Source organism: Opisthorchis viverrini (assembly GCF_000715545.1).
Source record: "Opisthorchis viverrini unplaced genomic scaffold opera_v5_101, whole genome shotgun sequence".
Classification (NCBI taxonomy): Eukaryota; Metazoa; Platyhelminthes; class Trematoda; order Opisthorchiida; family Opisthorchiidae; genus Opisthorchis; species Opisthorchis viverrini.
The window spans coordinates 82,702-99,069 of record NW_008751757.1 but is presented as its reverse complement, the minus strand read 5'-3'; the positions used below and the strand labels follow the sequence as shown (position 1 = coordinate 99,069).

At 44.4% G+C, this 16,368-nt stretch overlaps 1 protein-coding gene across 1 annotated transcript in view; it reads right to left on the bottom strand.

Moving 5' to 3' along the window:
- T265_05385 (hypothetical protein) overlaps positions 1-16,368 on the bottom strand; it is a gene marked incomplete at both ends in the record, with an annotated part of 113,358 nt that overhangs the window by 95,891 nt on the left and 1,099 nt on the right. The gene's annotated exons all lie outside the window — the stretch shown is intronic.

Genomic DNA, 16,368 nt, shown 5'->3' with positions numbered 1-16,368 from the left:
GCCGTCCGGTCGATCTCTTCTGTGCACAGCGCTCTAACTCGTCGAAACATCGATGAGACATTGCTGGCGTACACGAACTTTGGGTGTACTGATGAATAGCTTAAGACGGTTCCTTGTCTGCTGGTTTCTGGTAGATAGTCGTTTTCAATTTCCCACCAACCTTATGTGTTATACAGTCCAGAAAGGGTAAGGTGCCCGAGGTGGACTCTATTTCCATGCTCAACTTAATATGTGGGTTTAAACTATTGAGGTAGTCGTTATCCCGTTTGATTACAACAAATGTGTCGTCAACATAACGCCAAAAAACTTTTGGTCGACAATGATATCCGGCCAATGCTATTTGTTCAAAGTCCTCCACGTAAATATTGGCTAAAACTGGAGATATTGGAGATCCCATCGCAAAGCCTTGTTTTTGTGAGTAAACAGTTGTGTCAAAAACAAACTGATCAAGATTCAGACACACTCTTATGCCCTCAACTATTTCATCCACAGAGAGATGTGTCCATTCCCCGAGTGTCGTGTCTGCCAGTAACAACCTCTTAGTTACCTCCAGAGCATCTGCCCTAGGGATGTTTGTGTACATTGAGATTACGACTACGTCCATCTCCAAAGGGAGCCCTGCGACCTTGTTGGCAACGTCCTACGAATTCCTAATGAAGGTGCTTGATTTTCCCGTGAACGGTTTTAGTATACCAGCTAGGAATCTCGCCGGTTCATGCGGCGGCGAGCCTATGCCACCCACTATTGGCCTTACCGGTACATCTGCCTTGTGGATTTTTGGCAGTCCGTAGAGTCGCGGTTGCATCGCACTTCTTAGATACAACCGATACCACTTACCTTGCCTTAAATGGTTTATTACGGATCTTAGCACTAGCTCATCCACACAGACGGACAGAAGGTTCAAACGAAGTTCAAGGGGAACCATCAAATGAACCGAACCAGAAGAACTAGACCCTAGGCTGGCCCCCAACACATGTAAGTTTCTTCACCAACCCAACACTTGTTCAACCACTCTAATACACTAAAATCCCTCAGCTTGATTCAGCTGATTGGTTCTCCTTCCGCCTTAATTCTCGACCAACCTCGGAACCTAGTCACTTGGACTGACGAAGCTTTTGTGTCAGAAGCGAAACGTTGCCCAGCAATAAATCTACCGATTTTCAGCAAACTTTTTCCAAAAAGAATCGGTTGAATTTATCTGTTAAGCAGTTTCGCAACCCCTTTCATTAAAGGTGCCCCTCCACACTAGGGTGTTCAAGATGCGTTCATCGCATCACTTTTACACTGAGGCTTACTATATATGGAAGAGCCAAGAACACACAGGGGATAAGAAGAAACCTGCTCCAACCCATCCTTGTTCATGATGAGAACAGTTTCAGAACCAAAAGAGAAAAGTTTATTCCGTAATGCACTACTCATAAGGTTGCTGAAAATTCGTCGGCAGCCTACGACTAGTTTCATCCTTTTTGTGGGGGGGGGCTTATTAGGTAGGCACAGTCCCCGGGTTTCCATCGATCCTATGTTCGTCTTGAAACCAAATTGCACGAAATCAGCGAAATACACTCATTTGCTAACTAATTTGGTTTTGCGAGAGACTCACCGGGAACCCAGCTGAATCTCTCGTTTGTGTTGTCCCCAGGCCACTGAATGAGCTGCACTAGGCCGTCTCATGTTTCAGTCGCTACGATATTCCAGATACCCCGATATATGTATATTTGCAATGTACTACTCATAAGGTTGCGGAAGAATTTTCAGCAACCTTGTGAGTAGTACATTACCAAAAACCTCCATTGATTCATGATCTGATAGCTGCCTGATACTGTCAGAATGCACCTCATGCTTTTTTCCAACTGCTACACCTATGCTTATCCTGACAGGACTTATTACAAACCTAACACGTAGTTGAGCGTGTTGTCTTAAGTGTTTACGACATTCAGAGCACGGTAAAATAATGTAAGTATTACTTTAAAAGGAAAGGCAACGATTGAATTGCACTCTTGTCACATATTGGTTACTTGGTGGAATTAGATTCATGCAGACTTTGCTATTCCACTCAATGATGAATGTTCCCCTGCTCTGTTAGATGTCTACTTCAAATGGTCGAAGATAATCCCACCAACTCATTTTCCACAGCTACCAGTATTTCGTGTTTAGATCGCAGATTTGCTCGATTCGGTTTTTCGGATACTCTTGTGACCAACAGTAGTGCATAGTTTACTGTAGCGGAAAAAATGTGAAGAATTTTCAGCAACCTTATGAGTAGTGCGTTACAACTATATGTGTGTCACGAGATCTCGAATATCTTGCCAAATGAAACATGGGGCGGCCTGGTGCATCACATTCAGTTGCCTGGAAACATCACAAACAAGAGATCCAGCTGGGTTCCAGGTGAGTCTCTCGCAGAACCAAATTAGTTTGCAAGTGAGTGTATTTCAAAGAAAGTGCAATTCAAAAGTGGAGATGTATAGAATGTGCGGCAAGCGTACCTCCCTTCGACCAACCAAGGCTGTGGTATTCTAGTGGTACATTTTCAGGAAGATCAGATTCCTGAAAGCAACCAAGAACCCTTGGAACCTCCTGAAACCCTAAAACTAAACCAAAAGCTTAACAGGAAATCCGGCAAGCATCCGGACCAATCAAGCACTTAATCAATTCCGGAACAGCCTGGGTCGATGAAAGTTAAATTCGAATGGCATGAGGTCCCTTGTAAGTGACGCACTCACACGCACCCACTTGTTCGCAATAAACCTCTCGTGTTCCTCATTGGTGAGTCTTTTTCCGGTTCTAAGCACTGGAGCGGGAACAGCATATGGAGCCACACAGGTGAATGAAACAGGAAGGCATCAGTCAGTCCTTATTAGAGAGGTCAGCACAACTAACTACTCAGATTGGTCAGTAAAGTTCCAAATGACTCCGCTCCAAAACGAACTGCATTGGCACATGAGACGTTCCAAATTACCTATGATCAGTCCTTCAAAAAGTTGTAATAGTGTAGGGTTCACAGGCATATACTGGTTAAACAATCATATGGGTTGAAATTTATTCCTCAATAGACGTGCGACAGAGTTTCTCAGTTGCATGCGTATTTTTGTTCACACTCATTGGACAGCTTCGCAACTACCCGACGGTGCATATGCGGGCTGAGTCTCTCTATAGAGGAAAACACAACCACCAACCCACCGCTACGCACTCCTACGCTCCACAATAACGCACTGATGATGTCACCTCGATTGGTGATGAAACGTTTGCAATCAAGTTGCCCAGCTCAGCGAACAAGCCAACGACCACCATGAGTCTCTAGCCTACAGCTTATTGATTTTCTCGCTGTTCGGTCACCCAGACTTACCTCCTGTGGTTAACTATTCCGATTGGCCAGTTATGTGCGTCAACTGGTGCGCTTCACGACGCCCCATCAATGCCCTGCATAACTGACTCGCTCATCGATCAGACATGACAATAGTATTACACAAAGCAGTATCCGGCCCAGAAAACGACCATTAGATCACAGCACACTACTCATATGGTTTCTGAAAGCTTTCACATTTGAGTGCAATTTGGTGTTCGTGTATGATAACAGGCTTACGTTTTGATAAGTAGGCGCTTTGCGCTTAGAACGATTCGTTAGTACCTCTCATGTTTATCAACGAAGTTAACTGGGAACCTGACTGACCGTGTGACAGCTCCTGAATATCTCTGAGTAGATGAGTACGTTTCAGAGCTTATGACCACATATGGATGAGAACGAGACGAGGTATATTCGGAATTATGCAATTTATGTAATTTCTTGGAGGCAATAAGTGGGAAGAAACACATTCTCGGAGGTCGAAACACTTGGTCTTCTGAATGCTATCAGAGTACCAAATAACAATTTGATTTTTTTAAACACATGAACGGATTTATGAAGGAACAAAATGACATGAGACTTATCTTTGTTGAAACATGCGCCATTATCGATCTGCGCTTGTTTCGTGTTTAAGTGCTCAATTGGAACAGCAAAAGTAAAGTAGTAAACAGTAAACATTGATTGTGCAGTTATCTCTGCTGGCGCGAATACCTAAAGTTTGTAGCTGAGCCCCAAAGCTAGCAGTTTACCTCTCCGACAAGGAAAAAGCCCTTGCTGACAGTATTTCGATTCCTGTACAATCATTCTTCTGGTGTTCTTCATAAGTGGTCTTAATGCTATCATGCCCATTGTTTAGGGCCAGAAAACGTTCCGAGAACGTTTCGTGGGCCTCTGAGAACGAAAATGAGGCTTCGAACATGCTTTTATTGTGAGTTACCTCTACAGTGCAAAAAAGACTGGGAGTCTCTCATCCCTGTGACTTCTGAGGTGAATCTCAAAGCTCTAACTTTTAGAGGTCGAACTTCATGCTACCGCATGTCACGTGCTGTTAGCGTTAGTGGCGTGAGGTTTGCATAACTGCATCACGTGTGCAAGCAACCTTCGGATCGCCTATGGTGATTGGTCAGTGAGAGCAACTAACAGCAGCATGGGACATGAGAGTAGATCAATCGATTCACACAAGACATACTTGAACAGCTTCGCCCATATTCTTGATAAGATTATTCGAAAAGAAATGACACATCAAACGACGGTCAGCGTTTTGTTTTTGGTAATCAGATTTCATTGGGGCGAGTTCTGCTTACAATATTCACAAAAAATGTGCACAAACTATTCGACATTGGTGAGCAGGGAAATCTAGGTTAAACATTTCTACGGTGTCAATTGAGTGCATACTGGGGCACCTCTAAACTAGAAAGCTACAAATATCTCATCTATCTTGACCTATCAAACGTTATTACATTAGCTATATTGCGTTGACGCGTCGTTTGGAGGTTGGTATTCTTACTATAAGCCCTACAAAGACTATTGATCACCGGATATGGATAAGAAACCCGACCGCTGCTCGCCGAAGACGTCAAAAGACTTTCAGTGTTTGACCATCGATACATTCGGAGCATTGCCCGAATCTGCTGGGAATACCGTCGAATGGTATTCGGAAGAAATAACTCACCCTCGATAGATGAACTGATCACATCGCATCTGTTGCGCTGGCTTGGCCACGTGCTGCGTATGCCAGTCAACCGACTTCCTCGAAGGGTTCTTTCCGCAAAACCGCGAGCCAGAGACGGTCATACAATGGGTTGGCGGCGAAGTGTGAAAGCCATTACCAGCAAACTCAGCTGCGCTGGTCATTGCCGTCTTCCTGGATGGGGACCCCGAGACGGGCCACATCAACGGTTAGAGACATTGCCAGACACGGCCCAGTCGCGCCCTCAATGGCGCTCGTGCATCCAAGCCATTGCCTTCAATGCCTAGCTCTCTTCCCAATCCCCCCACTTGACAGTGCTGGATTTATGCACCAATTTATCATCTCCCGCCTACAATGCGCAGCTACCTACCCCCCTCCCAAAGCATCGGTGAATGAAACTGTGGCAGCTACAACCACTGTGCAACAAGTACGCGGTTCTTACAGCTGACAATGATGGTGATCATCGGTGAAACTCAGCAACAGGAGGTCCATAGGTTGACCAGAAGGGTGTCACAGTAATATATCAGGACAAAATCTTTAAAAACATGCATAATGTGAACAGAAGCTTCTATAAGCAAGCAATGAAAATCACCAGAAACGGAACATAAATTTCAAACGAATATTTCTCAGAGAAACTGAAGAAAAATTGTAAAAAGTTTAAAACGAAAACCATAAACACACTGAATCAACACGGGGTGCCGGTCATAGGATCGCAAACATTGCACATCAGAGAATCTCCATAAATCGTTTTATCATTTTATTCATGAATGTCTGGATGACATTCTGACGTCTTCTGCCTGCTTTTAGAGTCACTTTTGCATTTGGATACTTACAATGATAGGATCAGGATTTAGAACACAGTTGCAAGTCGAACCGTTTAGTACATTCGCGTGACAAAAATGGTGCCTGACGATGTGAGTGGCATTCATAGCGCAGAACGATGCACTTTTGCCGCAGTCGGTCGGATGTCAGGGTATGCCAGTTGTGGTCTTGAATACCACTCAGTGTCTCTAATTTGCTCGTCTATGAACTCTTCCACCAAGTTACCCTCCTGATATCAACCTGATTGAAAGCCCGTGAGATGCCCTGGTCCAACCAATATAAGAAGACTCAAAATTTCAGGGTTTCCCACTCTATCTGAGGTCTGAATGGAAGATTAAGAATGAAATACACAGCGGAGCATTTCGTCGAGTTCTTGTTTTTTGGCATAAAACTCAGCCTACTCAGCAGAACTCGTTCTACTAACCCGGCCAATGAAAACACCGAAGGTCTTATAACTCTGTTGCGTAATGTGTATGATCGACTGTCGTGCCGGTTTCTGTCGAATGTGTTTCAATTACTGGCGGGAGAATTCGATTTGTGAAAAGTGAGGAAGAAAACACCAGTTTCTAAAGCACTGAAAATAATGTTTTCAGTGCACAGGGGGGCTGACGACAGAACAGTGTAATTTATTGATTGATTCTTCCCTCAATAATTTCGTTGGTGTTTCGCTAAAAACCACGCCTGTTAGAACAAATAGATGAGTTTCAATACTACTCATAAGGTCGATGAAAACTCGGAACAGCCCACTACTGTTTTCGATCCTTCGCCTAGTTCCCTAAGCTTGATACAAAACTGGTTTCCTGTTTATCACCTAATTGCATGTATGTTTCAGTAAACGAGTGTTTATCACACTCGTATAGGCTTCCCCTCCAACTATAATAATTTTTTTGGCTGTGATTCATTGATTCTCCCGCGAAATAAATACATTGCATTCGTGACTCGTTTGGACCTGCTCGTAATAACAAGAGTGAAACAAAAACAAACGATTCGATGTAACAAGAAGACGTCGAAAGACTTACTTCATGCTGTACAACCACAAAAACGAATAAGACACCAAAATTGTTGATCACACACAAGATTGTAGCGAAAAGCTTCATCACGGTTCAACCTCGCTTAATATCCAAAATTCAAGGTCATCTCACTCGCTCATCACACCACTCAACCACATAGCAGTCTAGGTCAACGTGAATTCCACCGCAATAAGTTATTGGTCAGATTATTGGACAGCAATGACTTGACTGAAAGGAAAATTGTAGCTCATCTTTTGTCTTATTTTAATGTATTCTCCACGCTGGATCGATGCTATTGTAAGCAAACGTGATAATGAATTTCATTTAAGACACGGATGAATCTCTCTTTTGCACAAAGGTTATCGCATGTTCCAGTAAGCACGATGGAGATATGAAGCCATGTAGTGGGCTGCGGGAAGCAACCTGCGACAGGTATCCTGCGACAGGATCATTTCCCCAGTCCATCACTGTGCCCTATTACAGTGATCTCATTAACATGTTCTCTAAACCAATTATCGATTTTGTGGAAATACCTCATTTACGAAGTCCGTTGAGAACAAGCGGAAATAAGCGCTGCTCATAGACGGCTCGAAATTTTATACGATCGCACTGTTAGAATAGGAAAATAAATGAACTTAACCTCATACAGTCTTAAAGTTGCAACTGTCCATTGCAAGGAATGTATTGATCGGAATGTATTGATCACACGACTGTGATGACAGAGATGGTAGGCCGGTCCCCCTGATCCCGTTGGACGAATCATAGCTAAGCAGCGTGTCCTCAGCTGATTGGTCAATCTGATTTCAACGAAACTCCACAGATAAGCTTGCTGAACTTCCCAGCCATCCAAGCTGTTTTTAGTGCCAAACATGACAGGCAGCCAAACTACCCATATTGGTGATCACCACGCGGTCTATTGTTAGCCTCAAAAAACCTGGTTACAGACGGAGGCAAGGATTTACACAAAGGTATTACTGCGAGCACTTCTGGTGCCCTTCGATTTATGGCGTAGACCTCCAAACTGGTGGGATACGACACGATTCCGTTACGTGAGTAAGGAGAGAGAAACTAAGACAACATGACAGCAGGGGTGGGACAAATCCGCTCTTCAAACTCAGTTGTATGTTAACCCCTCGACACCCTCGAGAAAATTTCCGGCTAACAGCACTGATCAGATGTTTGGGGTGTGAGTGAGTCTGCGTAAATCTGATCAAAGGGCGGAGCGGTACACGACTGGTGATAAATAAACGCTCGTTCGAACAATCTGGATGAAAACCGGCAACAAGACCGCCACTGACATCGATTAGAAGCCGCATCTTGCAGCGTCTCCAATCAGGCGCAATGGGGTTCACGTGGTTCACATCCTGGAAGGCGAGTCACACCGACGGCACCCAAATGTTTCGTAATCTCTTCCACAACCCTGTGCCAGGTCAAGAGTTGGCCGCCTCTCTGTTTCCGCCACTTTGAAGCAGAAAACAGCACTCTCGTCGGCAAACGATGGTTAGACATGCGCAACACCTTAGTTGTTAGTCTGTTCGCCGAGCTTGGCAGTTGGATCGCAGACGTCTCATCACCGATCGAAGTGACATCCTCAGTACAGGGTTGACCCGAGCTACCTAAATTCCACGATATTGCTAGTACACAACACATGTCGCAACCAACACAGCTTTTGTTGTTGGAAACATCTTTCAATGAAAGTACCCTTTGCACAACCGAAAACTCGCTTTCTAGTTGACTCTTTACGGATTCGTCGACACCAACTCACACGAGCTATGATTGTGAGACAACGATTGTCGGACACCTGAAGACGTCTCAGTTCCACTGCTCGAACAGGCCAGGTCTCACACCCATACAACGAAACAGCCCGCACTGTAGCCTAATACACGAAACAGCCGCACTGTAGCCTAATACACACCTTCCTTGAGACTAAGTAATACACCACTTTGACGCCACTAATGTCTCAAATTAGCAAAAGCGTCCTAGCCTTACAGATTTGTGCATTGGCCTCATCTGTCACACCACAATCAGAACTAATGCAACTTCCAAGATACGCGAAACGCTCCGCAAATTCAAGTGCTTTCCCCTCGATTGTAAGTGGCGTGTTCAGTAACCGCCTATTCACAAGCATGACCTTACACTTTGTAGGTGCAAAGAGCAATACCAAAGGACAGTTCATCCAAAAACACCCGTGCCTTCTCCTCATCTTCGAAGATGAGAACGATGTCGTCTGCATATTCCAGATCGATAAGGTACTCGTCAGAACACCGAGGATTTGAAGATCTTCCAGCTTTCGTCTCACCATCTCATCGATCACGAAGTTAAATAGGTATTCACAGACATGCTGCAGTTCAGACAATCTTTTTTTCAGGAGTGCTGTTCAACTGATGTTCAACACTGATGCTTCTCTGTCGTTGGTTGGGCAACCAATGAAGTGAAGCAAAGTGCTGGAAATTCATCGAGATGGATGACCTGTAGATGAAACGATGAACTGATGTTTTCCCCAGGGAAACAGAGGGCTTCACTGGTAGACCCTAGGGGCTACCGCTGGCAATAAATATCTGGTGGCTGTCCGAGAACTGCGAGGAGTTGGATGTGAGGCAGCATAATGTATCCAAGAAGAATAACGTGTGATTTTCATGGTGTCATTAGGAAACAACAGAGCAAGTTACCACTTGATACAATGATGTGGGATCGTCGACACGGCTCCGAAAACCAGTCGCCTCAGACCAGACAAGTTCCATAATGTACCCAAAGGAAGGGAGTCAAAAGAAAAGGAGTTTAACTTAAGCTGAATCTGTTCTGCAAACGAATGTGAGTTATGGAGATCTTCTTATGTCTTGGTCAGAAGGGCACACGATATATCGAAATTGCTTTCTCTGGATGACTGCTAAAGTACAGAATTGTGGGACAGGTCCGGAAATGACGAAACAGATAGTGATTTCCTCCTTTCATTGAAGCCAATCTGTGCTGAAAAGCCGAGAACCGCTTTACAGCTGTTTCAACCTTGTCAGAAATAATCACCGGTATTTATATCGCGAAACCCAGAGAGTTGCCAACCCGCAATCTTCCGGCCAATGGTTGAATAATTAACCGTCCTACTTCGAGCAGCTGATCAGCTGTGTGAGTAGTCCCCGGTTAGACAGGACATGGTGCCTCTCATCCTTCAATTGCCGAAACCATATCACGTGGTCACGTATCGATGTGTGACAGCTTCTCAGATGAAATTACCCTTCCTCTGAGCTATTGATTGATTGATTGGTTGTGGTGAGGAGACTTGATAGTGAATTGTCAAGGAACTATTCCCAATGCTATACGTGGCGGTAGTGGTCGGCATAGAGCGGTTTCCTCGGAAACTGTCTATCTCCGGGGGACGGGCTTCAATGTATGGTAAGAATATAGGGCGGAGATGGGTCTTCAGGGTTGCTGTATAGATCTTTATGCTTTTGTGTCTCCAAGGTAGGTATCTGCCCGGCTCTGAAGAACACTGAAACACAAGGCCATACTGCAAACGGTCAACAGAACGGCAAAGTATGCAATGATCGATAGGGTATCAGCCACCAAACCAAGAATATCTTTTATCGTAAGTAGTTCCGGAAAGGAAAAAAACAGTCAACAAGTCTAGCTGCAACCGGTCCAGTGTGTTATAGATAGTCGTTAGAGAAGGCGACGTTGAGGTCGCGAAAGTTGGCCCTGATTGCGCATAAACGTGTTACAACCAGACGCTAGAAATACTAGTCCCTATGGTGTTCTTACGAAGCAAAAAAGAGAGCTTGTCGGCCACAACAAACTAGTTATTGAGAAATACACTCATTTGCAAATCAATTTGGTTTCCACGAGAGACTCAATTGAATCTCTCGTTTGTGATGTCCTCCAGCTGAATGTGCTGCACACAGGCCGCCTCATGATTCAGTTGGCACGATATTCGAGATATCGCCAAGCCTGTCTATGCTTGGGCGAACTGGCAGTATTCCAGCCCTCGTGCTTCCTTCGGGTGGTATGGCAGCTAGGGCACCGAAGGGTGCTACAGATGAACGATTTACAATTTACATTGAGAAAGAGTGGACTGTTAGTTTGTAGCGAGAGATTCAATTGAATCTCCTGTGAAAACCAAATTGATTTGCAAATTAGTGTATTTCTCGAAAACAGTGCAATTTGAGTTCAAGTAGATCATAAGGTTGACGGAAACTCGGGGACTGTGCCTACCTGATGAGCCCGAATCGGAAGGGCGAAACCGGTCGTGGGCTGTGGAAGAGTTTTCAGCAACCTTGTGGGTAGTTTCCTTTATGAAAAGCTATTTACTTACGATCGGAACTGGGCACCAAAGTACCAGTCGCTTTGGACATTTCTCCAACGTGGCTTTTACTCATCTGCTTGCGAAACACCCGGAGGACATGGGGTTCAAGAATCATAGATTGTTCACTTGTGTTACCCCCAACCAAATGTCAACGCCACATCAGGGTAATCAAACCAAGAGAAACGTGACTGTCTGTTCAGGCTGTTGACTCCCGTAATGGAAGCATGGAACACAGTGGAGCGATTTTCGGAAACGGAGTTTCCATATCGTTTGGAATAGCTTTATTGACACATGCGGGAGCATAGAGTAGTTGTTGACAGATCATGCGATGATCATCACCTGTTTTTAAAAGAATCACGTGGCTCCAACCCCCGCCCACAATCACATCTGTGGAGAGACAGAAAGCTCCAGAAGAGTCACAACCCTAATGGCGAAACCTGGTACATCTTCGAGTCTATCACAGGGTTACTTAATGAGAATCTGATTAATCGAATCACTTGGTTCCAACTAAGCCCGTGATACTTCTCGCTTCCATGGTTCCCTACCCATCTGGTCAGATGTCCGTTCCGGACTTGTATGATGACTAGATAATCATCATCATCATCATCATCATCATCATCATCATCATCATCATCATCATCATCATCATCATCATCATCATCATCATCATCATCATCATCATCAGCATGACATCAGTGTTTGGTGTGGCTTTTCGAATAAAGGTGTACCAAGTGTCAGAAATAAGCGACACCGGTCTGTGTGTCGGCGTTCAGCGACCGATAAAGTGACCCCCTCCCCCAAACCAACGATCATCTGGTCTTGCTAATCGCCTGGTACTAAGTCTGCCCTCACTCCATTCTGATTTGTCGGTTCTAACTTGGCTTTTTATTAGTGGCCTGAACCTTGTCACTCATCTCTCATTTTACGCCCGTTCGGGGGAAATAACCACTTTTCGAAAGAGTCCAAGATAAACATTTTCTATAGGCTTTCTGTGGGATCATCTGTCTAAACATCATCTAAACTTTTCTTACGAAGAACATTTACAGGTTTGGAACTGATAAGCTTCAGATCCCTGCACTGTACCGCAAATGCACATCACAAACAGCTCTAAAGGTTTGAAATTTCCTAAAATTTGAGGACCTTTTAAGTGTCTTGAGTCTTGTTGACATTGTTCGACGCATCACTGAAGATGATTGTTCACTGAGTTCAGAATCAACTCAGGTTTGGTGTGCCTAGACACTTTGGGTCCATTAAAGGGCTGCGAAGCAACGGCAGCAGCAGAACAATTCCAGGTGTGCAGCAAACTTCCTTATTTATCACCACAAGATAGAGTTTTTGAATGATATCCGAAGTGTTAATACCGCACATTCACAATTCCTTTCATCACTCCACCCACGGTATCAAAAAGCCTGAATCAGCTGTAAACGAGACTTGTCAATATGCCCATGTGATTTTGAATAGGAATCAATAATCTCGGAGATTTTTAGTGGTTTTGTTATTTTGGAAGTACGGATTGTGGCACTGTCTCCTTCTACCTGCTCTTCACCAAGTGTTGTGACGTAAGAATCGATTTGTTTGATCACGTGGTGTCTATTTAAGACAGACAACTAAAGCTTCAGCTGGTTTGAAGTCTTTTCCTTCTTTCCACACCGTACCAGGAGTAAAACAACCTATCTGGGCCATCCATCTAAGAACATACTTTCTCTCATTCTCATGTATGATCTCCTGGTGGTTCATTGATTCCAGTATTTATATTCGAGTTCGGCACTGCAGTTGATACAAACTAACTACCAACCTGCGTGTATCAAGAACCTAGCACGTCGTTAGTGAGTATCGAGTAAGATGAAGAAGATTTTATCAATGTGCGGTTGGATGCACCGAGTACTGGTGGTGTTCTCTCGAATGGCGATAAGACGTTTTTAAGTCAATTGTAAAGCTTGGCGAATACATCAGGAATCACGTGACCAAATGCCAGTTGGAAAGAGTTTCTTCGCCCCGCATTTTCTGGCGGACAACAAATGACACAGACCTCATACGGAGAATCAGCTCTTCAAACTCAGACGGATGTGGAAGAGTATATGTCGTTGAGCTGGTTGCCTCGCTCATCGCGTTCTGCGCAGTTGATACGATCGGGTTTAAGCCAAGACACTTGTTTGGGTTGCGGCAGAGAAAGATAGTATTTATCAGTAGTTTATTTGCTGACGGCCAGTATACAGGATCAAGAGACCCCTCTATCCTTCAGGTAGAAAGCCTGGAGCTGACACTGACATGTCGTATTGCCAATGTGAAAAATGTACGTCAGCAAGCTCATAAGTAGTATGTAGGGAATATATTTCAATATCTCAGACATCGTACCAGATGAAACATGAGGGGACCTTTGTGTGGCACATTCATTTAAGGACAATCATTCACGAGAGCCCCAGTAGAGATTCAGTAGAGTCTTAGTTGGGCAAAACCAAATTAGTGTGCCAATGAGTGCATCTCACGCACAAAGGCAAGTTGAATATTACCGTTTACCCATGTGAGCATTTTGAAGTACTAATCAGAATTCTAGAAATACACTCATTTGCAAATCAAATTGGTTTTCACGAGAGACTCGATTGAATCTCTCGTTTATGATATTCTACAAATAAATGTGCTGCACACAGGCCGCCTCATGTTTCAGTTGGCACGATATTCGAGATATCGCAGTGTATTTTCGTAAAGGGAACTACTCACAAGGTTGCTGAAAACTCTTCGACAGCCCACGACCTGTTTAGCCCTTCTTTGGGTTCATCAGGTAGGCGCAGTCCCCGAGCTTCCGTCAACTTTATGTCCTACTTGAACCCAAATTGCACTGTTTTCGAAAAATACACTTATTTGCAAATCAGTTTTGTGGGAGACTCAACTGATTCTCTCATTTATGATATTCTACTACTGAAAACCAACCATCTACTGGCACAAAAAATAGAAAATCTAGTGAAGTTTTCCAATCCCTTTAGAGGTAGACTGAATTTCCCCCTAAGTGTCGTGTCTTGGTGGACGATCGTGCAACTCTGTATCGGTCCCTTGGCTTCCTGCTCCGCCCACTGTGGTATATCAAAGGGCACGGTAGCTCTACACAGCCCTTTATGGAGACAAAGGAAAATTATCACAACCGTATTTATAGGGTAGTCACAGAATGTTCCACAAGGTCGTGCCAGAATCTCCGTGAGGGGGCGAGAAGCGTCCAGTCAAGGATGCTGGCAAACTGACTAATCAGGGCATACCTTCGTTTGGCCCGTGTCCTGCACGTGACACATCCGTCCAAATGATGTGCTGTTCGATTATTAGAGATGGCTGGCCCCCGAACACTAAGTGACAAGTGACTTGCACGTTTTAGAGTGGAATCATTCGTCTCGTGAAGCAACAGCATGGAATGTGAATATACACTAGTGCATTCCAGGAATCTGGTTCCAAATCAAGCCTCCAGCTCGTAAACCACAGTTTCCAAAGTTATCAATCTGACACTGTTCACATCATTCAGAAACGCCGCACAGGTAAATTTTCTGACCCACAAATTCATTCGCAGACTCGGCAGAGGTTTCTCTATGGAAAATTCACCCTACAAGCGAAGTCAATCTATTCCAAAAGGCCGGGGAGCATTGTATAGCTGTGACATCCTCTTTAGGCGCCATCAGCAGTGCGCATCTTATGAACTTCTTTAAAGGTTCGAACTCGCGACCTTCCAGTTGGTAGTTGAAGCCTAAACCCTTCAGTCAGTAGCAGGCAGTCAACAGTGTGATTGGCTTGAATCATCGCCTGTCCCTTAATCACAAAGTTCACATCATATGGTCACGCAATGAGTTGGGATTACTAGTCACAGTCCGGGAATACATTTAGTCTAACGGATCGTTTACGTTTCGTGGTGCCAGTCATCTACATGATGTGGTAAGTATCCCACACAGAAACATTGCCAAATGAAGTTCCAATGCGTGTGAATGAAACAATGATCTTGAGTGTAAATCTGCAAAGTCTATCATCAGACTGAAACCTTGTCGTGTACTGAAACAGCTCCACAGTAAAGCCGTCGGTTCATTCACAGTTCAATGGATGATCCCCTTCAAAGATATCATTGTCATGACTTCATTCGTGAATTCGACACACGGGTAGCCCATTATCGGTCTCATCACAGACTGACCGATTCCATCAATCTCATTTTGTACTTGGAGAAACCAAATATTTAAACAAAATAACAATAGTTTCTTCGCTCAGTGTCTACACTTCTCATTGGTTTCAACGGTGCACTTCAAAGTGCTGCTGTGTGCGATGATTCCAATACAAACTAAATTACCTGGGGGCGCGAAATACACCCATTTGCTAATCAGTTTGGTTTTCACAGGGGACTCAAATGAATTTCTTGTTTATGATATTCTTTAACTTAATGTGCTACACAAAGGCCTCATCATCTTCCAGTTTGTGCTGAGATATCTGAGATATTGCGCCATGTTTTCTTGACAGTATCCACAAGTTTGCTGACAAGCTTCCCCTGACTGCCACTCCGGTAATTTCATCCATTCTACGCATGCGCAGCTTGTTTATGTATTCTTTAACTTAATGTGCTACACAAAGGCCTCATCATCTTCCAGTTGGTGCTGAGATATCTGAGATATTGCGCCATGTTTTCTTGACAGTATCCACAAGTTTGCTGACAAGCTTCCCCTGACTGCCACTCCGGTAATTTCATCCATTCTACGCATGCGCAGATAAATCTATCGACACCGTCAGTCCGACTGGCGTGTGCGCAGCAGCTGGCCTAGTTCCATTACCTATGCACTTCAAATGCCATTTGCGCGCCACGAAGAATTCTGAGGTCATCACGTAGGTTACAGCAAACCGAAAGTGGGTCTGACAGGCGTGATTCCAGTATCCTATGTCCTGAAGAGCGCCAACTTAGAAGCATCAGGCAAGCAATCTAGCCCATGGCATTCGAATGCACTCAGATATTTTTCCTCAAAAAGTTAATACTTCCCTCTCTCCGGGGAAGTAACAGCACTCACACAACCCCACAAAGTTCAAGGAAAGTCTACCAGTGGCACCCGAGGTCAATTGAAGCAGCTTGAAGTGGAAGATTGACGAACTAAACCCGATCAGGACATAAGGTTGACGGAAACTCGGGGACTGCGCCTAATTGATGAGCCCGAACTGGAAGGGCGAAACCGGTCGTGGGCCTTAGAAGAGTTTTCAGCAA